The sequence below is a fragment of the Balaenoptera physalus genome (genome assembly GCF_965194825.1).
Source record: "Balaenoptera physalus genome assembly, chromosome: 9".
NCBI lineage: Eukaryota > Metazoa > Chordata > Mammalia > Artiodactyla > Balaenopteridae > Balaenoptera > Balaenoptera physalus.
In genome coordinates this window covers 67,704,284-67,729,990 of record NC_138888.1, presented here as the reverse complement: position 1 = coordinate 67,729,990, position 25,707 = coordinate 67,704,284, and the positions used below count along the sequence as shown (strand labels likewise).

Genomic DNA, 25,707 nt, shown 5'->3' with positions numbered 1-25,707 from the left:
TAATTTAGGATTTAATTTTTTTCTCACTTGAAAATTATACTATTATGTTTAAAAATCTCTCTCTCTCTATTTAGTAGACTAGCAAATGTACTCGTGGAAATTCACACATACCAGTTTTCCTAACTCTGTTTAATAAAACCTCTCATTTCTTCCTTGAGGACATTGTCTCAGGAGCTCTGTGGCATAAATGTGAGCATTTACATTTTCTTTCTGTGGCCTTAGTTCATGGATCTTTAAAGTGGGGCCACCTTTACTCTAAAACCATTATAAACAATTGTGAATTAAAGGAGATATATGAATGACCGATAGGAACAAAAAAGATATTCAGCATCATTAGTCATTAGGGAAATGCAAATTAAGATACCGAGATAACTGCTACACCCACTAGAGTGGCAAATATGAAAAAGACTAACAGTACCAAGTTTTGGTGAAAATGTAAAGCAACTAGAACTTTCATAATCTGCTGGTGGAAATGCAAAATGACACAGCCATTTTCAGAGAAACAGTCTGGCAGTTTCTTATAAAGTTAAATATATACTTCCTATATGATTCACCAATCCCACATCGAAGGTATTTACCCAGGGTAAATGAAAGCTATGTCCAGCACAAAGACCTGTACACGGGTGTTCATAGAAGTTTTGTTCACAATAGGCCCAAACTAGGAACAACCCAAATGTCCATCAGCTGCTGAATGGATAAACCAATTATGATATATCCGCACAATGGAATATTACTTAGCAATAAAAAGGAGCAAACTGCTGCTAGACACAACAACATAGGATGAATCGCAAAAGCAACAGACTAAGTGGAAGAAGCGGGACCAAAAAGACTACCTGCTGTGTGATTCCACTTATATAAACAACTAGAAAAGGCAAAACCATAGTGACATAAAGCAGATCTGTAGTTGTCAAGGTTGGTGGGCATTGATCATAAAGGGATTGAAGGAAATTTTGGGGATGAGACAAGTATTCTATATCTTGGTGGTAGTGGCAGTCATCTTTGTCAAAACTCATCAAGCTGCACACTTTAACTCACACCTCAGTAAAGCTGTTTGGAAAAAAAAGCGTACAGAGCTTTGTGACTGAGCTGTATATAATTGCAATTTGAAAACTCTATGTTTACCTTCTATTGAGTTCACCCTAATTCATTTCCCCCCACGTTTAATAAAAAGGTTTGTGATTTAAAATGTTTTCTAATCTGTCATCTTAGGATTGAAGTTCTTCAACTGAAAAAAAAACTGGTGTTTTGAATTCAATGTATTAACAAATATTCGGTGAAAAAAGGAAAGTTGAAATAAATTTGTTCATAATCAGAATAACTTTATATCATTTATTCAGTGACTGTAGAGTCCTTTAAGGGTCAATACATCTTTACATTCGTTGATCTACTGTCACATTGGATCAACTGTCGTGTGAAGACCTTTTTTAGAGTATTGGAATTTTTATGGTCCTAGGTGACAAACTGGTTGCTACATGAGCCCCCAAACACCAGAAATTCTCCGTGTAGAGAGGCTGAATCCAGGACCTACTCGGTAAAGTTTAAGACTGAATTGATTACAAGAGAACAATTGATTGAGGGCAAAATAATTGAATTTTCCAGTGTGTATAGTAATTTTGCCTATGGGAACCAATGAAAAACTAGTAGTTTTTCCTGTCACCATACCTCCCAGGGCTATGAATATATTTCTACTCACCCCCACCTCCAGTCAAAATATATTTATTAGGGCTTTACTTTGAGCAAGGCATTGTGCTAAATACCATGGGAAATGCAAAGTTGCTTAAGCTATGGTGATTGTAGTCCTTTAAGTTAAACTTCTACACTTGGAAATTGGCTGAAATGTCTATAAAATTACATACAGATATTTATTTTTGGTTATTTCAGGTATAGGATTCAAAAGACATAGGTTCCAGAGTCAGAATATTTGAAAGTGCTGTGGAGTGCTAGAAAGGGCACATTCCCCCAGATACATCTCCCACCAACCCTCCCCTTGGGCCTGCCATGGCGCTATTAGAGGAACGCTGCATTCAGCATTCTCTTTTCCCTCCAGCCCCGATTCAAAGGTAGATCCCCTTGGAGAAAGTGATACATTAAATTGCAAATTCCTTAATCTTAACTAGGACTTTCAGTTATCTCTTTTTGGTGATAGAGGTAGCACTTGTTTCTCCTCTACTTAGAGACAATCTTTTTTTTTTAAATTAATTTTTATTGGAGTAGAGTTGATTTACAATGCTGTGTTAATTTCTGCTGTACAGCAAAGTGAATCAGTTATACATATACATATATCCAGTCTTTTTTAGATTCTTTTCCCATACAGGTCATTACAGAGTACTGAGTAGAGTTCCCTGTGCTATCAGTAGGTTCTTATTAGTTATCTATTTTATATATAGCAGTGTGTAAATGTCAATACCAACCTCCCAATTTATCCCTCCCCCCTCCCCCTTGGTAACCATAAGTTTGTTTTCCACATCTGTAACTCTATTTCTATTTTGTACATAAGTTCATTTGTACCATTTTTTTAGATTCCACATATAAGTGATATCTTGATCAACTTATATTTTTTCTTAATACAAGCACCCAAAAGGCTTTGCAAAGCTTTATTTGCTTTATCCAATAATAGCTAAGAACAGGTGCATAGTGAATGGAGTTGTTACTCAAAGTGTGGTCCCAAACCGGTGTCAACATCACCTGGGAACTTGTTAGAAACACAAAACTTCAGAATCCACCTGCAGACTGATTGATCCAGAATCTACATTTTAACAAAATCCTGGGGCATCCAGACCCCATCATAATGTTTCTTCCAACCCTGAAATTTTCTGCTTCTCTCTGCCTACCAGTAGTATGGACATTTAAAGGCTTAATTCCTTCTGCTGGAGTATTTTGGGATGCACTGAAGTTCAGGTATCTATCTGATCCCTTCTATTAGGGAGAGGAACCATTCAACAGGTTTCCTCTGAGATCTCTCCAGGTGTTTACTTACCTCTTGTAGTTCAATAAACATCTTTGTAAGTAAGAGGAAGAAATTGCAGGTATCTGAAAAGCTGTGCACACAGTCAAAAGGGGCTCAGATTATGATAGCGTGCTCTGCAACACTCTTCATTGAATAAATGTTAAATGAAAATAATAAATGCTTGGAAATGGCTTTTGCATGTCCCCGGTAACAAATACATGTAATCATCTCAAAACACCTGTTGTTTTATTCCTACCTCGTTCCTATATGGATGACTGTATTTACTCACTGAGGTGTGCGAGGATTACTTTAATGGCTGAATCTATTTCTTCCAAGCTCTGGCTGACATCTGAGTGTAGACTTTTCTTCTTTACACTTGAGGTACAAGCTGACTAGCATCCTGGGAGGGTGCCCTCTGTCTCTCTGTCCTTTCAGAAGCTGCTTGTCCACAGAGGTGCCCTGCATATTCTGTTGTAAGAAGCCACTCAAAAACCAGGGAAAGTAGAGAGGGAGTGAGAACAGGAGTCAGGAGACAAGGCCCTGGAGAAGTCATCTGACCTCCTTGAGCCTTAGTTTTCTGACCTGTAAATGGAAAGATGGGACCAGGCAATGTGTGAGGTCTCTTCCAATGCTAAACGAAGGAGAAGTAGACTAGGAGTTAGATTTGTGCAATCATGACACCCCTTCATATGCATTCCCCTATGTCCTCATCACAACTCTAAAACATCCCATTTTACAGATGAAGAAACTGAGTCCGAGAGAGGATGTGACTGCCTCCATTTCACCCAACTCAGATGGCAGGGCCTGAACTCAGGACTCAAACCCAAGCATCCTCACTCCAAGTCCTTCCCACTACACCTCAGCCATCACCAACGCGGGCCATTTGCTTTGCTGGATCATTTTTTTAAGACTGGGCCAAGGTCAAACTGTGCAAATCTACCTGCTGCTATAAGAAGGCTAAAAGAAAGTAGCTTAAAAATAGTCTCATGCAGGTGTTCAGCAGTAGAAAATACACAACAAATTTGGATTCTATTTGGACATTCTGAAGCGAGCAAAAAACTTTTCTAAACATTGCCTCTTTAGTGTCAAAACTCCCCTCATGAGGTGGGCAGAAGCAAGTACTGCTAATGCCATTTCAAAGGGAGAAAAACGGAGGCAGAACAATTAAATGACCTGCCTAAGATTTCTCAGTCAGAAGTGGACAATAGTTACAGTTGCCCAATATTTCCATCATCTTTTGTTCTCATCTATCTGCTTGTCCTGCCTGCAGCCGTCATGCTCCCTGTTCTCACGCCCAGGTGTAGCTGTCCCCAGCTGGGGGCCCCAGAAACTCGAGGAGAGGGTTGCGATGTCTGTGAGGGAACGACTAGGAAAGTGCAGAATGGAACGATCTATGGATATCCCAAGGCTTTGATGACACAGGAAAGAATCTTTACATTCCATCCTAAACATCATCAGATTTAAATATTTTATCAGCTGCAGCTAAACCTTCTCAAATTTTTGGCCCTGCTAAAAACAGGTACTTACTTATCTGGAGTTTAATTACAAATATAGCTTTGTTCTGCATGGATAAAATGCAAAAAAGTGAAGAACAGTTAGCTAGAGTCAGGGCAAGTGAGAAAAACAGCTGCTTCCTTTTTTTGTTTTGTTTTGTTTTCATTTGTAATAGTCATAACACCCAAGTAGCAAAGAGTCTAAGAGGGTAATTTAGTGTTGTGGTTAAGACTGTGGGTATCAAACTGTGTTTGCATCTTAGCTCTGCCACTTATTAACCCTTTGACCCTGAGAAAGTTATTTCTCAGGTCAGTTTCCTCATCTGTGAGATGTGGAGAATCATGGAAGCTACCTCCTAGGGTAGTGAGGGTTAAATAAGTTAATACCTGCAAAGTGCTTATAGCAGAGCCTGGGTAATAGTAGGAAGTCAACAAATGTCAGCTATTATTGTAATTGTCTTTAGTGAGGAGGGAACAGTTAAACTTTTGTTTTTATTTAGTTTAAATTTAGTACTAACATACAAGTGAATTCTAACGCACCAAGTAAGGAACATAGATCATTAACTGAGAAATTCTATATGGTTGCCCAAATCAAGAGGTGAGTTGTAGATGGGCTGGGAAATAGCCAGTCCATTTGAGATGACCAAGCATAGAAGATAATACGAAGAAATGGTTGAAACAAATAACCTAATGTAGGATTAGTAGCTTAATCTATCGTAATGTCTACAGTCTGAAGTGATGGAATGGTGACAAATGATCAAGAGCCTTCTTGAAATCCAGAAAGAGAAATCAGTTCTAACACACTGGAGAAATACACTGTGTTTGGTCACAATAGGTTGTATAATTATGGGAAGGACAGTTCCTCCATGGCAAATAAATAAACGTCTAGTCTGGTTTATACATCAGTTTCTAATGTGTAGAGTTAGTGTGAGTCAGTTCCCTTCATTCTAATTAGTTAACTCTGCCTGAACTAATAAATTCAACTCCTGGAGCCAGCAATACTGACCCCTTGGATTTTGGGAATTCCCCAAGCACTGCAGCCTGTGGGGTCTGGCAACTGAAGTCGTTTTACTTCTCTCTGGTAAATCTCTCATTAGATATCAGAGTTGAAAAGAACAGGATTCCTGGGCTTCCCTGGTGGTGCAGTGGTTAAGAATCCGTCTGCCAATGCAGGGGACGTGGGTTCGAGCCCTGGTCCGGGAAGATCCCACATGCCACGGAGCAACTAAGCCCGTGCGCCACAACTACTGAGCCTGCATTCTAGAGCCTGCAAGCCACAACTACTGAAGCCCACGCGCCTAGAGCCCGTGCTCTGCAACAAGAGAAGCCACCGCAACGAGGAGCACCGCAACGAAGAGTAGCCCCCGCGCCGCAACCAGAGAAAGCCGGCGCAGCAACCAAGACCCAACGCAGCCAAAAATAAAAAAAAATAATAATTAAATAAATAAATTTATTTAAAAAAAAAAAAAGATCAGGATTCCTATTTCAGTCCTACCAAAGTCATTACACCTACTGCTTTTTATCAGGAAAGACAAGAGTGCTCTAGATGCCTGTGTGGGAGAGCTGAAGTTACAAGAGACTATACTAAAGATAAATATTATACTTAAAAGGAAACGCTCCTCAAACACGGTGAGAAGTGACAGAGTGTGGAATTGACTGGAAAGTGATCAAAACAAGCAAACTTCTCAGAAAGATCCAAATGACCCCTGCATGTGAATTTCAATAATGCACAATTGCCTGTAACACGCGTGGACCCCCTCTTGGTTCTATCAAAGCAGTTCCTGGGCCACATGAGGAAAATAGTTTCATTACGTCACCATCATCCACTGTTGTTCACCTAAAAACTTATTTTCCAGAGCTCACCCTGTTCACCATGCACGGCTCTGATTTTTGGTAGTTCCAAAAACTCGAATCTAGTTCCAAGAAGCTAAAGACTGTGCCAAAGCAGGGTCAGAGGACTGTATCACACGGACAGAGGTGACCCAAAGGCTGAGCATGTCTTTAGGCAGGGTCCTTTATCGGCAAAGCCTCTCAGGCGCCTGGCCTGATGGAGTAACGCACACGGTGGGGTGAGTTCTAGTGTGTTTGCAACAGAGCCCAGCGGCTGCTAAGTGCATGCATTCTTGGAGCCTGCCTTCTGGGTTCTAATCTTGACTCTGCCAGTTTCTGGCTGCATGACCTTGGGCAAGTTCCTTAGACTCCTTGTATTTAAACTCATCTGAACAGGGGTTTAAATCTCACAGGTTGTTAGGAAGATTTAGGTGGTTAATACATTTAAGGTGTCTGGCACATAGTTAGCATTATTTTAGGGTTGATTACTGTGACATAATCAACCATCTTTGGTCCCATCTTGTCAGAGCCTGTTGCTTCCTCTGCCATCCTGGGATGTAATGGGAAAAGGTGCCTCCCCCCCCATCCTCGAGGAGCCCCCGACTTCCCCCAGCGGTAGCCCTGCTCTGGAGCCCCAGGGGTTGATTTTGTACTTTCTTCTTTCTCTCTTTTTGCCTTCTCTGCTTCCCTCTCCCTTTCTCTCTTCTGTATCTCTCTCTGTCTGTCTCATCTATATTTCTTGAGACATGCGTGAGAATTAATAATGAACTTGACATGTATCTTTTTAGTTTTATGGGCTCTGTGATGGATATACGTGCTTATTTGTTTATTTGGTTTTATAATTCAGGAGACATAAAACATCAGGGACCATATGTTCTATTTGTTTTAGTGTGACAGTGGTAGATAGCACAGTACTTCATGCTGTGTGAATATTTGCATCTCAGAAGTATTAGTATTTACAACTTGTAAAAGACGGTGTTTGAAAAAAAACTCTTTTGAGTGAAATTTACCTTTTCAAAATATCTACTTCCAAATTTTGAGGAAGAAAACAACTTTTGAAACTGAGTGCAGTTTAAAATTTGTTTAAAACAACTTTTGAAACTGAGTGCAGTAAATAAAATTTTTATTCATGCGATGTCTAAAGCAAAAGTAATTTTTAAAAATAAAATGTTAGGGACAAAAACCACATTTCTACGTATCATTATAGACATGGTCACAAGGCCATGGTTAAGGCCAATCAAGTGATCTAATTGTTTCAACAGTGCTAAAGGATTTACAGTAATCTTCAAGATCAGGGCTGTGCTAGTCTGAACTTCCCCTTTCCCACCTCCACCCCTGCTTCCTTCTCTCCCTCCAAGCAGTTGCATACTATTGTGTTTGCCAGATTGAAGTTATGTAGGAAACGGTTCAAGTGGGAGCCTGGGTTCAAGTCTTAGGGTAAGATTACATGTGAACATTCGTGGGGGTGTCTTTCTGTAATTATCCTTTGTGCATTTTATAAAACCACTGCTGGCTTGGGAATGACTGACAGCCTTGACTCACTGGAGGTTAGCAAGGAAGAGTGTGTGTTTATAAGGTTCGGGTGGAATTGCTCAGGGAGAGACCCCCCTGGGGAACATGGCACCACTTTGCCCGTCTTCTGTCTACTGAAACACCTTCATTAGGCCTTCAGAGTTGCTCACTGACATTGACCTGGATGACATATTAAAAATCCAGCTTAACCAATGTGTTGTGAAATGAACTTGGACAACAAGAAGGTATACAGCCCCCCAGATTTGATTATTCAAAGCCCTGTAGATACACAGAGGGCAGTGTGATAGATGAGGGATGCCAAGCCCTATATGACGATCACTTACACAGAGCAGGCATCTGTGTCCCAGGAACACTGTACTGTTCGGTTAGATAAAAAGAGAAGCAAGAACATATGCAGTTTATCTTTTTTTCCCCAGTGCATCCAAGTTGCTAATTTTTATAGTTATCGAAAAGAAAATATCAGCTTTCTAGTGGGCAGGAAGATTTGTGCTTGAGTTAAGAAAAAAAGAACTGAGAGGGAAGACAGGGTTTTATCTGCGCGTTTATGGTGGGGTTAATGTTTTCCAAACCACTGACAAGTTACTGTGCAAAATCTCCAGGTGTGAGTGTTGGGGGTTACTATTCTGGCTTTACAGACTGCCATGGAGAGTACTTAAAAGTTGTCTGCCAGGCAAGTAATCAGCTAGGGATTGGATTTCGTGGGGTGAGGGATCCTGTAATTAAGAAGGGAAATGGGACAAGACAGAGAAATCACCTGGAGAGGTGTAAGGAAGGAGCAGGACTGGTGAGAGCCATGCCAGGTAGACTATGACAGTCACTGGTTCCCTTTAGGATTAGAATCTACTGGATAAAGGACGGGGCGGAGATCCTGGGAGGTCGCCACCACCTTCTGTGTGCCAGCCTAGATTTGGTTGGTGCTACTAGGAAAACGGTACTTTTGGTCCGGTCAGTGTGAGTTGCCTGGACCTCAGAGTTGGTTTTTGTTTTTGTTTTTTGGTGGTAGGGATGGGAGGTGCCCTTTCTCCTCTCTAACCTAATCCCCTTTTCCTAATCCATCTTCTCTCTCTGTGAGCCTCAGTTTCCTCATCTGGAAAATGGTATAATAGCTCTGGGGAAAATTAAATCAGCCACTGCCTGGTATAGAAGAGGCATTCACTTAACACCCATTTCCCTTTCTCTCCTTTCAAAACTGCTATCAGAGGAAAAAGCTATAGGGTTTTTTAATGGCATGGCATCTGGGGTCATTAGCAAAGGATGTCAGAACACACAATTCCCCTGCTCGGGCTCAGTGCTCAGGGGAGCCCTTCAGCTGGGCACGTTGGCTGCCATGGAAGGAGGGGTGGTGGCCACAAAGTGCCAGCTTTTCACTCCCACCTCCCAGGGCCGCTGAATGGGCCCCTCACCTGCCTTCACAGGGCGGCTGTGAGGACCTGCTAATTAGCACACACAATGTTTGGCAAAGCTGAGCCCAGATAAGGGCATGAGACAGCTGTCGTTTTGTCTAGGTGACAACACAAGACCACCCATTTTCCAGAAGACAATTAAACCTGTTTCTCGGATCATAAATGTTGACAATTACAGTCACCAGAAAGATTTGGTCCAGTTTATTCTTAGACCTGGGTTTAGGCACTGCTTTTGAGCTGCGCTCTCCTCCTTCTCTCCCAGGGAGTGGGAGTAGGGGAGAGGTGGTGATGTGTAGCTCTGACAAACTGCAATTTGGGGTGTGTGTGTGTGCGTGTCTGTGTGTGCGTGTGTGTGAGAGAGAGAGAGAGAGAGATTTTCCACACTAAAGCCGGTGTTCCCAATCCCCCATCCTCTGGGAGGGGGACTGGTCTTCTTAATAACCCTCCCCCATAGAACTCAGAAGATGTAGACGGGAGAATTTGCTTCACTTCCCTCCCCCCAGTTAGAGGGCTGCTTGACTCAAATATCTCCATCTTGGCAATTTCCTGCACACAGTTTCCATTAAATGACAAGCTTGGATGACTGCTTCAAACATCCTGCCTCGAAGAACTTCATTTAAAAAAGCATAAAAACTTTGCCTGGACTGAAAACTCTGTAGGCGACAAGGGAATGGGGATAATGATTTTAGTTTACAGCTTCAGAGATGGTGAGAGCTTGTTTGTTCTCCTTTGTTGCTCTTTGATGGTGGTTGGAAAGCGGGTGTGGGCTGTTCTGCGCACCAAGCAGAGTCCACACGGGAAGCGGGGGATCTGGGGGTGGGATTGATGGGTGAACTGTGGCATGTGAAAGAAATTGTGCCCTGACTGACTGAATTCCGTGCAAGGTTCGTTCAGAAAAGTCATTTCCTTCAATCACTCAGATCAAAAAGCAATTATCTTTGGAACACCCACCCTGCCATTCATAAAAGCACAGACTTTGCTTTCACACAGAAGCTTACCTTGGCTTCTCCCTTTCATGAGTATACTGACTTCTCCCTTTCTACCTAAAATGGCTGTGTTGGCAGAAGAGGTGAAAAAACAGTATGCCCTAGGCCGGCAGCAAATTAAAACGACCCCAGAAAAATACGGGTCTACATCCTCCATTGATCGATGAGCATTTCTTTTTGTGACTGGCTTGATATTAGCTAGAGAACATGCGTTTAAAAAAACCCACCAAGCAAATGCTTTGGAATTTGATTCCCATCTAAGAGGAAACCTTCACTGAAACACTAACTGTACATTTCGAATGTGGTTTAAAACCCACCATCTGTCCAGGAGTGATGACACACCAGCGGAAATCTAAGATCTTGTCTTCAAAATGAGATAGGTTCTGACACTCCCACCCCCTCCCCACGTTGAGGTCTCCTTCTTCACCTTTACTCAATTAGTCATAACTGCCTCGTGTTGAAAGGTGCTCCTGTCCTCATGCCCTAATGGAAAATAAGCAAATTTCTAAACTCCTAACCTGAGGTAAGGCTGACGACCAGCCTCTTTGTTTCCCCAGCTTGGGACCCAAGGAGTGGTAAATTCAAGCTGACAGTTAGCCAGCAAACATTGCTATAGTCGTAGCTATTATAAAATAGTGTAATATTTCTCCATTGGCTGGTAAATCGCTGTGCTCTGAGCCCCTTGCGTATCCCTCCCTTGCCCTCCTCTGGGACCTCCTGGACCACCCCCCAGGATGTAGCAGCCAAACGGCTAACACCTGGTGTAGCTGGGCCTTCAGGGCAACTGGCTTGGTTGTTGGAACCCCTTTTCCTCCCAGTTGTGAACTAATTTGAATAGCACCCCTGCCTTGCATTCTTCATGTTGAAAATGACTGATCATACATCTACCTTCAAGATCTCATGAAAACTCTTAAATTTTAGGGTGACGTCAATAGTCCTTTGCTTCTTGGGTAGAGAAAGAGCCACTAATTAGACATTACTCCTAGGAATTTGTCTCAGTTGATACACTTAGCTTCTTTCCTCTTGTTCAGCTGGGGTTTGATCCCTAGGGATGCAGGCATTTATTCAACAATTTAGACCAGTTAATTAAAACCTCATGGCCTCTGTAAATACAATTCTTCCTCTGCAGCACCGGAACACTCGGTATGCATGCATGGTAGGAGAATTAGAGAAAGCACAAAGGTATAGGAAAAAATGGAGGTGGACCATCCCTTTATATTGCTGGGGGCCTTCCAAGTGAAGGCAAACTGTGAAGCATGAGGAAGTCCCCAGAGTGGCTGTGACCTTGGACTTGTTACCTCAGCCCAACTCTGGCCAAACTCTCACACCACTTGGAGCTGGAGGTCAAGTCTTTTCAGGGGCTTTCCTCACTGAATTCTCCTCATGGAAAGCATAGGGGCTGCTGGCTGTGCAGATGACTCTTTATTTCGTCAGGACCATGCTCTACAGTGCTGCTGCTTGCTGCTTTGTTTGTGTGTGTTTGCATATTTGAAGAAATATATTTTATTTATATATGTGACTATAGTATAGTCCTACACACTAGTGTAGGACAAGCTATTCTAAGCCTTGAGAACATTTTTAAACATTAAAAGTTAAGAGACTTTGAAGTTAAGTAAGTAAATAATAACAATAAGGGAGTGGTTACGGTATTTGGGGGATATATATGCTTCCAATGTCACATGAATAGGAGGGAATATTAGAGGCAGAGCAAAACTTGGACCTAAATGAGCTTGGTTCATTGCTGGTCCACCAGCCAAACCAAAGGGCAAGGCTGTTAGAACAATTAGGCACAGTGTTTTTAAGCTTGGGAAGTTTAGAAATTCTTTCAAAGAAAAAAAATCCTCTGGAGTCCCAGTATTAATCTAGAATAATGTTATTTATATATGTAAAACAAAAAGGAGACATAAACTCCTGCTTAAAGCTCTTATACAATTCTAAAACAAAATTGATAAATTAAGTAAAAATAAAAGTAAATGTAAAGAAAATTTAAATTCACACCATTAATTCATACTGACAGATGAGATTTTGCTGAGCACATAATGCCTCTTGCCATGGAATATGGTGTTTTCCACTATAATACACATTCTTTTGAGTTCAGTGTTTCTCTACCACTGCAAGCTTTTGGGAATGACTCAACTCTCCCACTCCTTTTCGCTCCTAAAAATCCACCACCGGGGCTTCCCTGGTGGCGCAGTGGTTGAGAACCTGCCTGCCAATGCAGGGGACACGGGTTCAAGCCCAGGTCTGGGAAGATCCCACATGCCGCGGAGCAACTGGGCCCGTGAGCCACAACTACTGAGCCTGAGCGTCTGGAGCCTGTGCTCTGCAACAAGAAAGGGCACGATAGTGAGAGGCCCGCGCACCGCGATGACGAGTGGCCCCCGCTTGCCGCAACTAGAGAAAGCCCTCGCACAGAAACAAAACCCCAACACAGCCAAAATAATTAATTAATTAATTAATTAATTAATTTTAAAAAAATCCACCACCGTATAGCATATTGTGATAGCATTTGGACTTCAGTACATGTGAACACATCATTTATGTATCCAGGCTCCTTTTTTTCCCCCTCTTAGCTCTGAAGTTCAAGTAGTATTGGTTACTATGTGACTATAAATACACAGGCAAACACAAACCTTGAAATCATAAGGCATTTTTTGGTAATAATTAAAATAATGACTAACATGTATAAAGTCCTTACTGTGTACCAGACACTGCTCCAAGTGCTTTATATGTTTCAATCCATGTAACCCTTACTATTACCCTATGAAGTAGCCTTATTGTACAAATGAGGAAACTGAGGTGCTGAGTATTTCCAAGGTCACACAGCCAGTAAAGGCAAAGTCGGGATGTAAACACAGGCAGTCTGCTTAACCACTATGTTCTACAGCCTCTCAAAGGTAACCATAACCCACAATATGCTTATATTAATTTTTCATGAAATATAATAAAAATGCAACACAAAAGTTTCTCCCAGAGAGCTCTAGGACCTCTGAGAAATCATCTGTGAGCCCCAGTTTGAGAAAGTCATTTAATTCTCTACTCTCGAGCTCTTAGACATCATTACAATATAATGTTCTTTAATTCTTTAAAGTATAAAAATATGTCCTGATTCTATCCATGATTACCTTAGTTAACCATCAAGGCTACAGTGCTGTATTAATTAATTAGTATAAAAGCCCTGCTAGTAATAGAGGTGATAAAAGGAGTGACATGTAGACACATTAAAACGTACTTATCTACATAGTCCTAACAAGGGTGAGAAATTATAGATAAGCATGGATTTAGTCTCATTGCCTTTTAAAAAAATTTTTATTTATTGATTGATTGATTTTTGGCTGCATTGGGTCTTCGTTGCTGTGCGCGGGCTTTCTCTAGTTGTGGCGAGTGGGAGCTACTCTTCGTTGCGGTGCATGGGCTTCTTATTGCTGTGGTTTCTCTTGTTGCAGAGCACGGGCTCTAGGTGCGCAGGCTTCAGTAGTTGCAGCACGTGGGCTCAGTAGTTGTGGCTCACGGGCTCGGTATTTGTGGCACAGAGGCTTAGTTGCTCCGCGGCATGTGGGATCTTCCCGGACCAGGGATCAAACCCATGTCCCCTGCATTGGCAGGCGGATTCTTAACCACTGTGCCACCAGGGAAGTCCCAGTCTCATTGCCTTTGATAGGAATGGTGATGAGGGCGAGTGCTCTGGGATGAGTGGTACTAAACTCTGAGTGATACCAGGACAGGGGTAGTTGGCTGAAATCTTGAAAGGAAAAGATTTCTGGGAGCAGAAATCCACCCACACCCACTCTGCTCTGGGGGTGGCAGCTGGCAGAAAATTCTGGAGACAGTGATCCAAAGTTGTAATTAATCTGGACTTTCATGGAAGTTTTTAAGAAACCTGGGAGTAGCAGAGTGGGAAGGTTAAAGAAACAAGCATAGAAGATCACCTTAGCCTTTTGTCCTTGGTTTATATTTGTAACCTAAATACTGCATCCAGGTGGGTATTAGTTCAAGTTTATTTCTCACTTGTCTGTGTCTTCAACAGGTTCATCTGTGTCATTGCTGTCCGCTGCCTTAGATCGTGAATGAAGACAAACTGAGGAATATGTTGAACCTATTCCACCCATCACAATACCATCAAAAGACACACTAAAGCACTTCTGAATGATGAATCAGACTTATTTACTGACCACCTACCATGTGCAAAGCCCTCTGCTAGCTGTGAGTGGATGAAAGGATGAGTTACCTAAGGTTCCTGCTGTCAAGTAAGTTCCCAGAGTAAGATAATAAATGGTGCATGTGAACAGAACAGGTTGTAAGGCCAGCCATTCATAGCATGGTGGCTGGGCTCTTGGGTTGCAGACTGGAACCACTTCCAATATCAGCTCTATCCACTGGCTGGGTGTCCTTGGGAAAGCGGACCAAGCTCATTTTTCTCATCTGTAAATGGAGATGATGATGATCATAGTACCCATATCATAGGGCTGTTGTGACGACTCGAGGTGATGCGTGTACAATGCCTAGTACGTTTGCTGTGCGGACCCTAGTTTATCAAATAAGAACTTGCAGTCTCTGAGGCTCTGCTAACGATGACCACATCTGCGCAAGGGTGTGGTTTGGATTTGGTCCGAGTCACCGCAGCATGACCTTCTATTGCAAGGGGAGGGGAGGAGAGGCGCTCAGGAGAGGCAGCGCTGGTTTGGTGGTGCCTGGGGTCAGTGTCTGCGTCTACCACTGCCCTCTACTGGAGACAGTGAGCACAACAGATGTCTAAGGAACACCCAACCTACCTTGGTATTATTCTCTTGTTCCAACACCCTGTGTTTATAAAGAAAAGTCTCCTTTGTTGAGAGCTCTACAGCCCATCTGAGCTAATTTTTTCTTCTTTCAGATACTTAAGAGCCAGAGAAAATTCTATTGTCTGCCAGCCTCAGCTCCTCACTTGCTTTTAACTAACGTGGAGTCTGGGCAGGTATTGATTTTTCTGCTTTTCTCTGACTGCACTCATCAGTCATTTTATATTACTGGAGAGTCCATTAGCAATAAAAAATAAAGGATGGGAGTTACAAAACCATTAGAGAAACTTACTCTCTGTACCTTTGAGGTGAGGGAAACAATTAAAAGCACGTCATCTTATAAACATTCTAATAGAATTATTAGAAAAGTGAATAAACCCAGGATGTGATTATCAAGGGATGAAATGAAATCCTCCTTAGAAGTCAACTAGAAGGGAGTGCCCCGACGTTCCACAATGTTGTAGTAGGCATGGAGCTCAAATGCTGTATGTGGGTGAGATGAAAAGAAGATTAGCTACTAGAATAAAGGAACATTACACAACAGAGATTCAGCCCTAGGCTCACGCATGAATGAATTTCAGAACTATGATGGCAGAGCTAAGAGGAGAGAAAGGAGGAGATGAAATGGAAAGGGAAGAGGTGACTTTGAAATTTAGTAAGCTGGGGAAACAAAGCCACGTCTCCACTCTTGTCCAGTTGTACAAGGTGGTTACTGAAATTCACTGAATTCTCCACTGGGAGCTGAGAGGGGGTGAACAAAGCAGGAGCAGACTCTGGGGATTTTGATGCTTGTTGACTGGAGAACGTAAGAAGATGCAGGCGTCCTCACGCTCCCTCGGGGGTGCGCACCATTGTGTGTAAGTGACCAGCAGCATTCTTGGCACGTGTTGGTCCTCAAAAGATGTGAATTCCCTTGCTCCTCCCTGTAAGCGGGAGAGTGTGTAGAATTTATAGTGAATATTATGAATATAGTGACTATCAGGCTGCATTTAACTTAATTTCCTTTTATTTTCATGGCTTCCAAGAGTAAACAGTTTTCACACTAAGGGTTATTTGGACATTTATTCTCTCTAGATGAGCATTAAGTATCTATTCGGTTGTCTGACCCTCTTTGGTCCAGAAAGCAATAAACACTTCCACAAAACCCTGCTATAGGTGGCAACATTTATGTTTTGTTTTCTCATCCTTACACAGACAGCAAGTTGTTTGGCATTGTACGAGGTTTTTCTACCTATTGTAAAGTTGCTCTGTAGTATGTTTTTCTTTTCCCTTCCTGATTGTAATTTATTGTCTATAAAGAGTATAACAATAATACTGGGAATAATTTTTAAAATTCACAATTCTACTTCTCTAACATTTGAAGTATTTATATTTTCCATGCTCTTTCCATCTTTACCCTTATGCATATTTTACTTTTTACATAGAATCTTGCATTTTGTTTTTTCACTTGATGCTATTTTATATACATTTTAATGTGGTGTCATGGCAGTCATAATTATAATATTTAATGGTTGCAAAATATTTCATTAAGTTTATGGCTCATAATTTTCTGAGTCAATTCTCTATCAGAGGCATGAAAGGTTTTTTACTATCTGTTTGTTTTACCATTATAAATAATATCATCATAGTTACATAAGTAGGTTTTTTTCCCTCCACTTGAATTATTTCCTCTGAATAAATTCTCAGGAGTCGGGTTATTGTGCTCGAGGTACACCTCCAATTATTTTCCTAAAAGGTTGTATTTTATTTTGTCAGAAGCAGTGAATGAGACTAATCTCGCTTATCCTCTTAACAACATTAGATGCTGCTGGCCAGATACTCTCTCCCTTAGGGTTCCCTAGCTGCCATCCTATTCAGTTTTTCATGTACCTCTCTGGCTATTCTTCCTTGGTCTTCTTTGGGGTCTCCTCTGCCCCTACCTTTTCCTTCAATGTTTGTGTCCACGGGGCTTAGGCCTGGGCTGTCCGCTCTTCTCATTTTTTACATTCCCTTTGGAACATCTTATGCCCTGTACAGTGGGCTTTAATTACTGTATCATTAGTCACACCATGTCCCTGTACACCAGACTCATATATCCAAATGCCAGAAGGAATCCTGGTCTCCCAGTCTCCAGCCTTGTTCTTTCAAAACCTTTCTCCATACTATGCCAGAGTAATCTCCCAACACGTAAGTTGGATCTTGTCACCTTCTGTGAAAAAAAACCTTCAGTGGGTTTCTGTTGCTCTTAGGAAATAACTGAGATTCCAAAACAAGGATGCTAAGACCCTTCTGGTATAACCCCTGCCTGTTTCTGTCCATTCTGTGCTCCTGCCGTTTCCCTGTATGCACGATGGCCTCCCTTTATCTCTGTGCCTGTCAGCACTCTTCTTCTTTCTCTTTGTCTGGCTGACCCCCGCTCATCCTTCACGTCTCAGAGAGGCCATTCCTGGGCGCTAGGTTTCTCTGTTATATGTTCTCCAAACCCCTTTCCCAGTCATACCGCCTGCTGTGCTTTAATGAGACCTGTTCCCAAGTGCATCAATTCCCCAGCGCCCCTGGCCTGCCCTGCGCAAGGTCAAGCACCCCCGAAGTCCAGACAAAGCTCCGGGCAGCAGGCGCTTGCAGTAAGAGGCACCGGGTGTGCATAGGGCACATGGGCCCTGAAGGCCTACGGATGAGGCACCGGCAGCCTTGGCCCCCATCCACCTCTTACATTGCTCAAATCCACTCACGCTTCATATTAAATTCACTCTGGCCCATCGCTGATTCTTCAAGGTGATGGCTTACTTCACACTCAGCTGGTTTTCTCTCAATTCCTTTAAATGAAAAAAAAAAAAAAAAAAAGATGTACAACAGGGAGGTTGGTTGGACAAACTACAGTCCCTGATGCTACCCTGAGGCATGATTTTTTCTTAATTTATTTATTTATTTATTTATTTATTTATGGCTGTGTTGGGTCTTCATTTCTGTGCGAGGGCTTTCTCTAGTTGCGGCAAGCGGGGGCCACTCTTCATCACGGTGTGCGGGCCTCTCACTATTACGGCCTCTCTTGTTGCGGAGCACAGACTCCAGACGCGCAGGCTCAGTAGTTGTGGCACATGGGCTTAGTTGCTCTGTGGCGTGTGGGATCTTCCCAGACCAGGGCTCAGACCTGTGTCCCCTGCATTGGTAGGCAGATTTTCAACCACTGCGCCACCAGGGAAGCCCCCTGAGGCAAGATTGATGCTCACCGTCTCAGATGGCAGTTTTGCTGGTCTAGGTTGCTGGTCCTGTGGGGTAACCCTGAGATCCCCCCGCCGCCCAAGAATCCTAGTCTGTCCGGTGACCAGGTTTTTGTCAGGCTCTGATTGCATCCGGTTATTGTGCCTTTAAGGAATAAGAAGCACAAAGCTCCCAATCAGGTCACTTAGATAAGTGACTTAGACCACTTAGATATGTGAGAAGAGGGGCCACTTCTGCCCCCTATTCGAAGTGTCCAAGGTATACTGTGCATCTTAAAGGAAGACTTTGTGCCAAAACTGGCACAGAATGTGGGCCCTGTAGAGGCCTTTCTGACCCTCCCCAGCTGGCAGCCTCCAGACTGTGCAGTGTACGGAAGGGACACTGGATCCTGAGGTCGTGGGCCATCGTGGCACCTCCTTGGCTGTAAAGTGGGTCCCTGGGTCAGAGGAGATGGGTTGTGTGATCTCAAGTCTGCAAATCAGACACTCTGGAAGGTGTCAGATGGTGGGGCAGGCCAAGGCGTTGTGGGTAGGAAGACTCACCCGTATCAATCTCAGCAGGGACAAACTACTGCCCTACACCACCCCGGGGGTGAAATCAGCTTTCGACTAAGTGGCTGGTTTTTTCCTCCAGGGATGGTATCATATCAGGTCCTCATGTTGGTTTCCGCTGGTGACAGATCAGACACTCGGCAGCGCAGCAGCCAGATCAGCCTTGGTGCTTGATCTTTCCACCTGCTGCTAATTGCTCTCTTGTCACTCTCTTAGGTACCTGACCATAAGCAGGCAGAGACCTATGTGTTAATGAGACGTTTCAAATGATCTTTATTCCCAAACTAGGTGCTCTTATCTCCAAAGCGACTCTCTCTCTTCCAAGGGTCATTTTCCCAGATGCGCTTGGGATTCAAGCTGACAGATCACATTGTACTTCACATAGGCTGGCAAGAAAAGATTTGGATCAAAGCAAAACTAAAACTAAAACATTTGGGGAAAGAGGTTGGAAATCCTGCCCTGGAGGAACAAACTGCCGTGGATGGGTCAGGGAAGAGGGGGCAGGTGCCCCAGAACACAGTTCTATTTAGTCACTAGTCTGCTGATAAGCAGATATTTCTGAAGACCCATTTTGGCAAAAAAAAAAAAAAAAAAAATCAATTAGCACACCTGTATTTCTCTGGTAATGTTTGTGTAATGATTTGAAGCTCACAAGCACAGGAAAAGTCTTATCTCCCCGCCTCCCCCATATTCCCAGTACCTGACCCAGTGCCCTGCTCAAAGTCCTGAATAAATATATAGTTGTGAAATGAACAAATGAATGAACAAACAAATGGTAGCTTTGGTAGATAAAGGATGCTTTATAGGAATCGTGTGAATAGCAAGTTTCTCCCAACTCCTTGAACACAGGACTGGATTTGCAGAACTTGGTTTAGTCGCAGCATTTCAAGGGCACGCTTTCTGATAAAGGGAAGTATGGTTATACATGCATAATGCCTTTTCACAGTGTCTGAGTCACCTCACACCCCTCCACCTCATCTGATAACAGTCCTTGGCCGGATCTGCCCTTTTGCGGGGCATTCGCCTGGGCTATTGCCTCTTGCCTGCCCCCCCGGGTAAGCTACCACAGCAGGCACCGGGTTGCCAGGCACCCGCATGCAAGCACCAAGCAGGAGGAAATGGGGGGAACACGAGGGCACGTTTACAGCCGTGAAACCTCCTGACGGTATGCCTTTGTGTGGATACCATGTACATTTTACCTCATGATGGTATTTTTTTTATGCTGACAGAAAGATAAAGCTGGGCAATAATGGAAAAGTTGACTACTAAGGTGATGGTGAAAAGGAAATAATTTGTTTTGATGAGATCTTGTCATTATATATGTTGGTTTAGCCCAAGCATCTGCCTCCTCTCCCAGCCAAAGGTTATCTTCTACACTATTGTGGAGGAAGGTGAGGGCTGTATTAGTGCTACAGCTGCCTCTCCCAGGCTGCCTGCTTTACGTGTCCTGCCCCCAACGAGGAGACAGCAGGAGTCCAACAGACGGGGTTCATCACAGCACCTCAGCTTTGCCATAACAAGATTGTCTTTAGCTTTAGCCAGATAAAAATATTTATCTGGGGCTCTCTTCCTCAAGAATCTCTCTAATTAAATAAAGCAAATCAGCAGAGGTCTGATAGAAGTTCATTTGGAAAATTGCTAAATAAAAGGTAAGCAAAAACCAGTATGTTGAGCTTCCCTGGTGGCGCAGTGGTTGAGAATCTGCCTGCTAATGCAGGGGACACGGGTTCAAGCCCTGGTCTGGGAAGATCCCACATGCCACGGAGCAGCTGGGCCCGTGAGCCACAACTACTGAGCCTGCGCGTCTGGAGCCTGTGCCCCGCAACGGGAGGGGCCGCGATAGTGAAAGGCCCGCGCACCGCGATGAAGAGCGGTCCCCGCACCGCGATGAAGAGTGGCCCCCGCTTGCCGCAACTAGAGAAAGCCCTCGCACGAACCGAAGACCCAACACAGCCAAAAATAATAAATAAATAAATAAATAAATAAAGTAGCTATAAAGTTTTAAAAAAACAACAACAATATAGATTAAAAACAAAAAAACAAAAAAAAAAACCAGTATGTTACGTGTTCCCTAAAAACCTGTGACTGAAGTCAAAGGCCTTGGTGTCTTTGGCTAAAGAGAGAAGATAACTTAGGTGTGCAGCGGGAAGTCCACCTGTACTCCAGTGCTAGTTCTGTGAGGCTGTGTGAGCCTGGTAAGTCTTGTGGCCTTCCTGGGCCTTGGTCTCCTCCTCTGGTGAATGTGTGGTTTGGACTTTCTCTCCCTTTCTTTCTCTTTCCTTCTTTCTTTCTTCCTTCCTTCCTCCCTCCCTCCCTCCCTTCCTCCCTTCCTTCCTTCCCTCCTTCCTTCCTTCCTTCCTTTTTCTTCCCGCCTTTCTTCTGTCTTTCTTTCTTCTCTCTCTCTTTCTTTCTCTTAATATAGGAAATATGCTCTGTGAAAGCTGCTTTCCTAGTCTCACCAGTCAAAGAAGAGGGAGTCTTTTCTGTCCAGGAGGACCAAGAGTTTGGGAATATTCATTCCAGTCAGTTTTCTAAATAATCCTGTATTAATGATTATGAGAAACACTAACTAGAGTCTGAATACCTATTCTTTAAAGGATTCCTACAGACTTGACTTGAGATTCCCAACTGCAGAAAAAATTATGCTAAATCATTTACCTTCATGAAGTGGCTAACCCAATGGCCAGCATTTCTCTGTACAAACTCCCTTCTGACAAGCCCTCAAAGCTCAAACAAGAAAGAAAAGGCCATGGGAGGGAAGATTTCCCTCGAGGGCATTTGAGGAGATTGCCAGAACCGGATTAGAGGCACCACATTATACTTCATTAATAGAAACAACGCAAAAGCCCAGCTCTAAGGCAGAGTAACCCATCTGTGAAATGGCAACCAATCCCTTCAACTCCCAGGAGCCAGGTGGCCTCCTCTCGGCAGGGATCACCTCCGGTTTGCCCCATTGTGGTGTCCAAATATCACAGCCCCTCCCTCCACAACATAGAAAAGGATGGCAAATGCTGTCCAAATCTCAACCGCTACACAAAAATGAGAATCTCCCTACCACCAAGCACAGTGCCAGGCATACAGCAGGCACTCAATAAATATTTATTCTGTCAGTGAAAGGATGCATGAATGAAATTCCTCATCTCTGTATCCCTGATGATAACCCAGTGTTCTGGACATCTTTTGGATCCATTCAGCTGAGTTATGGAAAAGGACCAAAAAAAAAAAAAAAAAAAAATGACAACACAAATGAAATCAGGAGCTGGCATAGGAAGTGTGATCTGATTCTGCTTCCCTGGTAATTAAGTGTGCCGGTGCCTGCCAACTTAGACGATGACAGCGTGGGACGCGCCTGCCCACCGTGGGCGCGTGGGCGGATCGGCAGCCCTCAGGATGCTGCTGCAGGGCGAGTCATCTCTTTATCAAGATTTCCACGGCCACGGAAGCTTTCTCACCCCGCCGGTGGGAGCATTCCCCAGCCACCCTGTCGCGGCCTCGCCCCTGCTGGCTGCCCTGTGCCGTCGGCCCCCTTCTTGGCTAACCACCCCCCCGGCTGTCCTCTGTTAGAGAGTCGCGCATCTTTCCTGAGCCTCCCTTGGTGTTTCAGCAGCCGCCCGCGTGTTTCCCCTGCTCAGAGAGGGAAAGTTACTAGGGAGGCCTCAGCGGAAATCGGAAATCACTGTACCCGTTCTCCAGGATGGCATGGGCTTGATCTAGCCTGATTATTTCTGATTGCTGTCACTGGGCCTAGAGCACAGCTTAGGTCAAGAAAGATAATGACCCTGGGCTTCCCTGGTGGCGCAGCGGTTAAGAATCCACCTGCCAATGCAGGGGACACGGGTTCGAGCCCTGGTCCTGGAAGATCTCACATGTCGCGGAGCAACTAAGCCTGTGCGCCACAACTACTGAGCCTGTGCTCTGGAGCCCACGAGCCACAACTATTGAGCCCGAGTGCCACAACTATTGAGCCCGAGTGCCACAACTATTGAAGCCCGCGCGCCTAGAGCCCGTGCTCTGCAACAAGAGAAGCCACCCAATGAGAAGCCCGTGCACCACAATGAAGAGTAGTCCCTGCTCGCAGCAACTAGGGAAAAGCCCGTGCACAGCAACAAAGACCCAATGCAGCCAAAAATAAATAAATAAATAAATGAAATGAAAGATATGACCCCGGTTAGTGAGGTGCAGCCTGGCTACTTGGGGAGCAGTGGCGAAGCGTCACCGGCTTTTGTGTGGGCAGTGAAGAGAAGTGAAGGGGGTGGTGTCTTTCTTTTTTCCTTTCTTTTCTCTTTTCCTCTCTATTCCTTCCTCCCTTCCTTCCTTCCTCCATCCTTCCTTCCTTCCTTCCTCCCTCCCTCCCTTCCTTTTTTTTCTTTTTCTTTCTTTCTCTATATTTTGAGATTTCTGCTTTCTCCACTCCCCTCTGAGGCCCATACTGGTTATGTAGGTTCCAGAAGGTTCCAGAACCCGGGCAAGCTGCGACCACCCAGCTTTTCATAGGACAAACACAGAAAAACAAAACAGAACAAAACCCCCAAACCAAAAGATCTGGCAGAAGTCATCTGGTTCAGCTCTTTTGAGGTCTAGACCAAAAGTTAGACGGAGCTTCATTTGATATTTTTAAGACATCTGGCTCTCAGTTTTCCTCAGCTACCCCACACTCTTATCTACCCTGGCATAGGAGTCAGTGCAAGTGACCAGCTCCCCTGGGACCTCTGGTTTCCAAACGTCTTCCTCTCCTGGAAGCCTTAAGTGTTCTGCATTGGCCTTGTCCCAGGGGTGGTGATCCTCAGCCCAGGCGCCATGTGCGTCCTCCTCTTGATTCACGCAATCACAGACCCTCTGATCCACTTTTGAAGAAGCAGAAACCGTTGGTAAAGAGCGAATTCGCCTTTCCAGCCGCTGGGATGTCTTTGAGAAGGGATGTGATAAGAGCGCTTTCTCTGTGACCTTCTCTTTCTCCATGTCCCGCGCTCTCCCCATAGCCAAGCCTGTCTGCTCGCTGCCACTGCCTTCCCCACCCCCCTGCCTGACTGTGCTTCTCTCCCGACACCTCCCTTGCCTTTCTGCCTCCCTGCCCCCGTCCACCCTGCTTCCCCTGAAACCCATCCCGGCAGTTTTGACATGTGGGCTGTTTGGTAAGGAACAATGGTGCTCGATTTCTGAAATGAGGGAGGGGAAAACGTCCATGCTATTTTTTTTAAAAAAGAAAGTGCATCCTCAAGCCTGCCCCTTTGCTGCTGTTGTTTACTGCACTACTGCTGTCACTGGACCCTTCCTGGGAGTGCAGCGTGGAGAAGTCCGTCCTCCGCCAGCTGGGACAGCAGGATGGCAGGCCTGCCTCCGCACTGTCCCCCTCTGGGCTGTCCCTGCCTCGGGAGAGCTAAGACTGCCTAGCAGGAGAGGAGCCTCAGATAGGAAAGTATGGAACGGGGTCCCCCTGTGCATCAGGCTTGACTAGAAAGCACCTCCATCCTTCTCGGCTGGGCCTCCCACACTTCCTCTGCGGAGGGTGTCCAGCCCTTGGCACTTTGCTAAGGGGAAGGGGCTTAGGATTAATTGGGTCGCACGTCTAAGGCTCAGTTCCAGACTGGGGTCACTATTTCCAGCTCTCTGCCCTCCCGACCTGTGGCAGGACTGTATTCCCAGACCCCTTGGGGCGGGGGCCGGGGGAGGGTGTGAGTGACTCTTCCAGTCAATGACTGTGCACGTGCGTGAAGGTGATTGATGCGTGTGTGACTTCCAGACTGAAGTATTTAAATGCCACTGTGAGAACCTCCGCAGTTCTTCTTCCCTCTACCATAGATACAGGGTGGTTGCTCTTTTAGCCTGGATCCCAGGGAAAGGGATGGAGGATCAAGCCTCAGCCAACCACTGATGAATAGGTAGTGTGAGTGAGAAATGCACCTGTTTTTCAGTCGCTGAGCTATTGGAGTTGTTACTGCAGCATGAACTAGCCTATGCTGACTGAAACACAAGGTTTAGCCCTCTTCCCCTTGACCATAATAGCAGGGGTGTCCCAGTGTGGGAGCAGGGGCAGTATTTGTCTGAAGAGAGGAGGCCCCGTCAAGCTCCTGGTGTGGCACTGGGCTTACTGAGCAGTGGAGAACTTGTGAGCGTGTTTTAAACCAGCTCACTGGTTGGGTTGGGCTTTGAAGACTCCCAAGGCTCAGAGGTCAATGCCAGGGCAGCCATAGAGACTGATCTAGTGCACTGGGATGACCTGGGCATGGGGGCACAGGCTCCCTGAAGCCTCCTTAGTGCTTTGCTATGCATGCCCTGGGTTGTTTGGCCCCCTTTTGTAGTTTGAGCAGGAGGCATGGAGCTGCTGCATGTGTGTTGGGAGAGGAGGTGGAGAGGCAAGAAGAGGCAGGGAGGCAAGAAGAGGCAGGAAGCCATTTGCATGTAGCCTTCCTGAAGGTGGTCAGTTTGGCTAGCCAGGCATAGCTGCCCTGGGGCACAACTTCCCCTCCCTGCCCTCCTTTCTTTCCTTCCTTCTTTCCTTTTTTTACTCAAGAAATACTAATTGAGCACGTACCACGTCCCAGGCATTGTGCTGGGTCCTGGAGATACAGTGGTGAGTAACATCATCATGGTCTTGACCATGGCATAGCTTGGTCATCCTCACAGATATGAGGCCAGTGATGTTGGCCGCAGAAACATCCCATCATATTCCCAACAGGGGCTAAGGAGTGTTCCCCGATAATCATGTGCACGTGTCACGTCAGAACCATGTCACACACAAGCAGACCCCACTTAGGGGTTCTTTTCTGTCCTAATAACTTTCATCTCCAAGTAATTATTTTTTCCCCTCAAAGGAATTGTTACCAAACTCAGGTCTGGCTGCTTGCTGCTCAAAAGCCAATAATCGAGAGACAAGTGTTGGTAGGAAAGGAAAGTTTGCTTTTTCAGGAGCCCAGCAATCTGGGGAGAAGGTAGACTCATGACCAAAAGCCAACTCCCCCCTATGCTTCAGGGGGCAAGAGCTTTC

At 44.6% G+C, this 25,707-nt stretch overlaps 1 long non-coding RNA gene across 3 annotated transcripts in view; it reads left to right on the top strand.

Annotated features, from left to right (window-relative positions):
- The window catches only part of LOC309667178, a 139,285-nt gene that overhangs the window by 67,487 nt on the left and 46,091 nt on the right, over positions 1–25,707 (top strand). For 2 of the 3 annotated variants that reach the window (XR_014267587.1, XR_014267588.1), the window contains exon 1: positions 12,648–14,439. This is a non-coding gene — a long non-coding RNA (uncharacterized lncRNA). Of the gene's footprint in view, positions 1–12,647; positions 14,440–25,707 lie in introns of those variants that run through there. The other variant, XR_014267586.1, reaches the window with a different exon arrangement.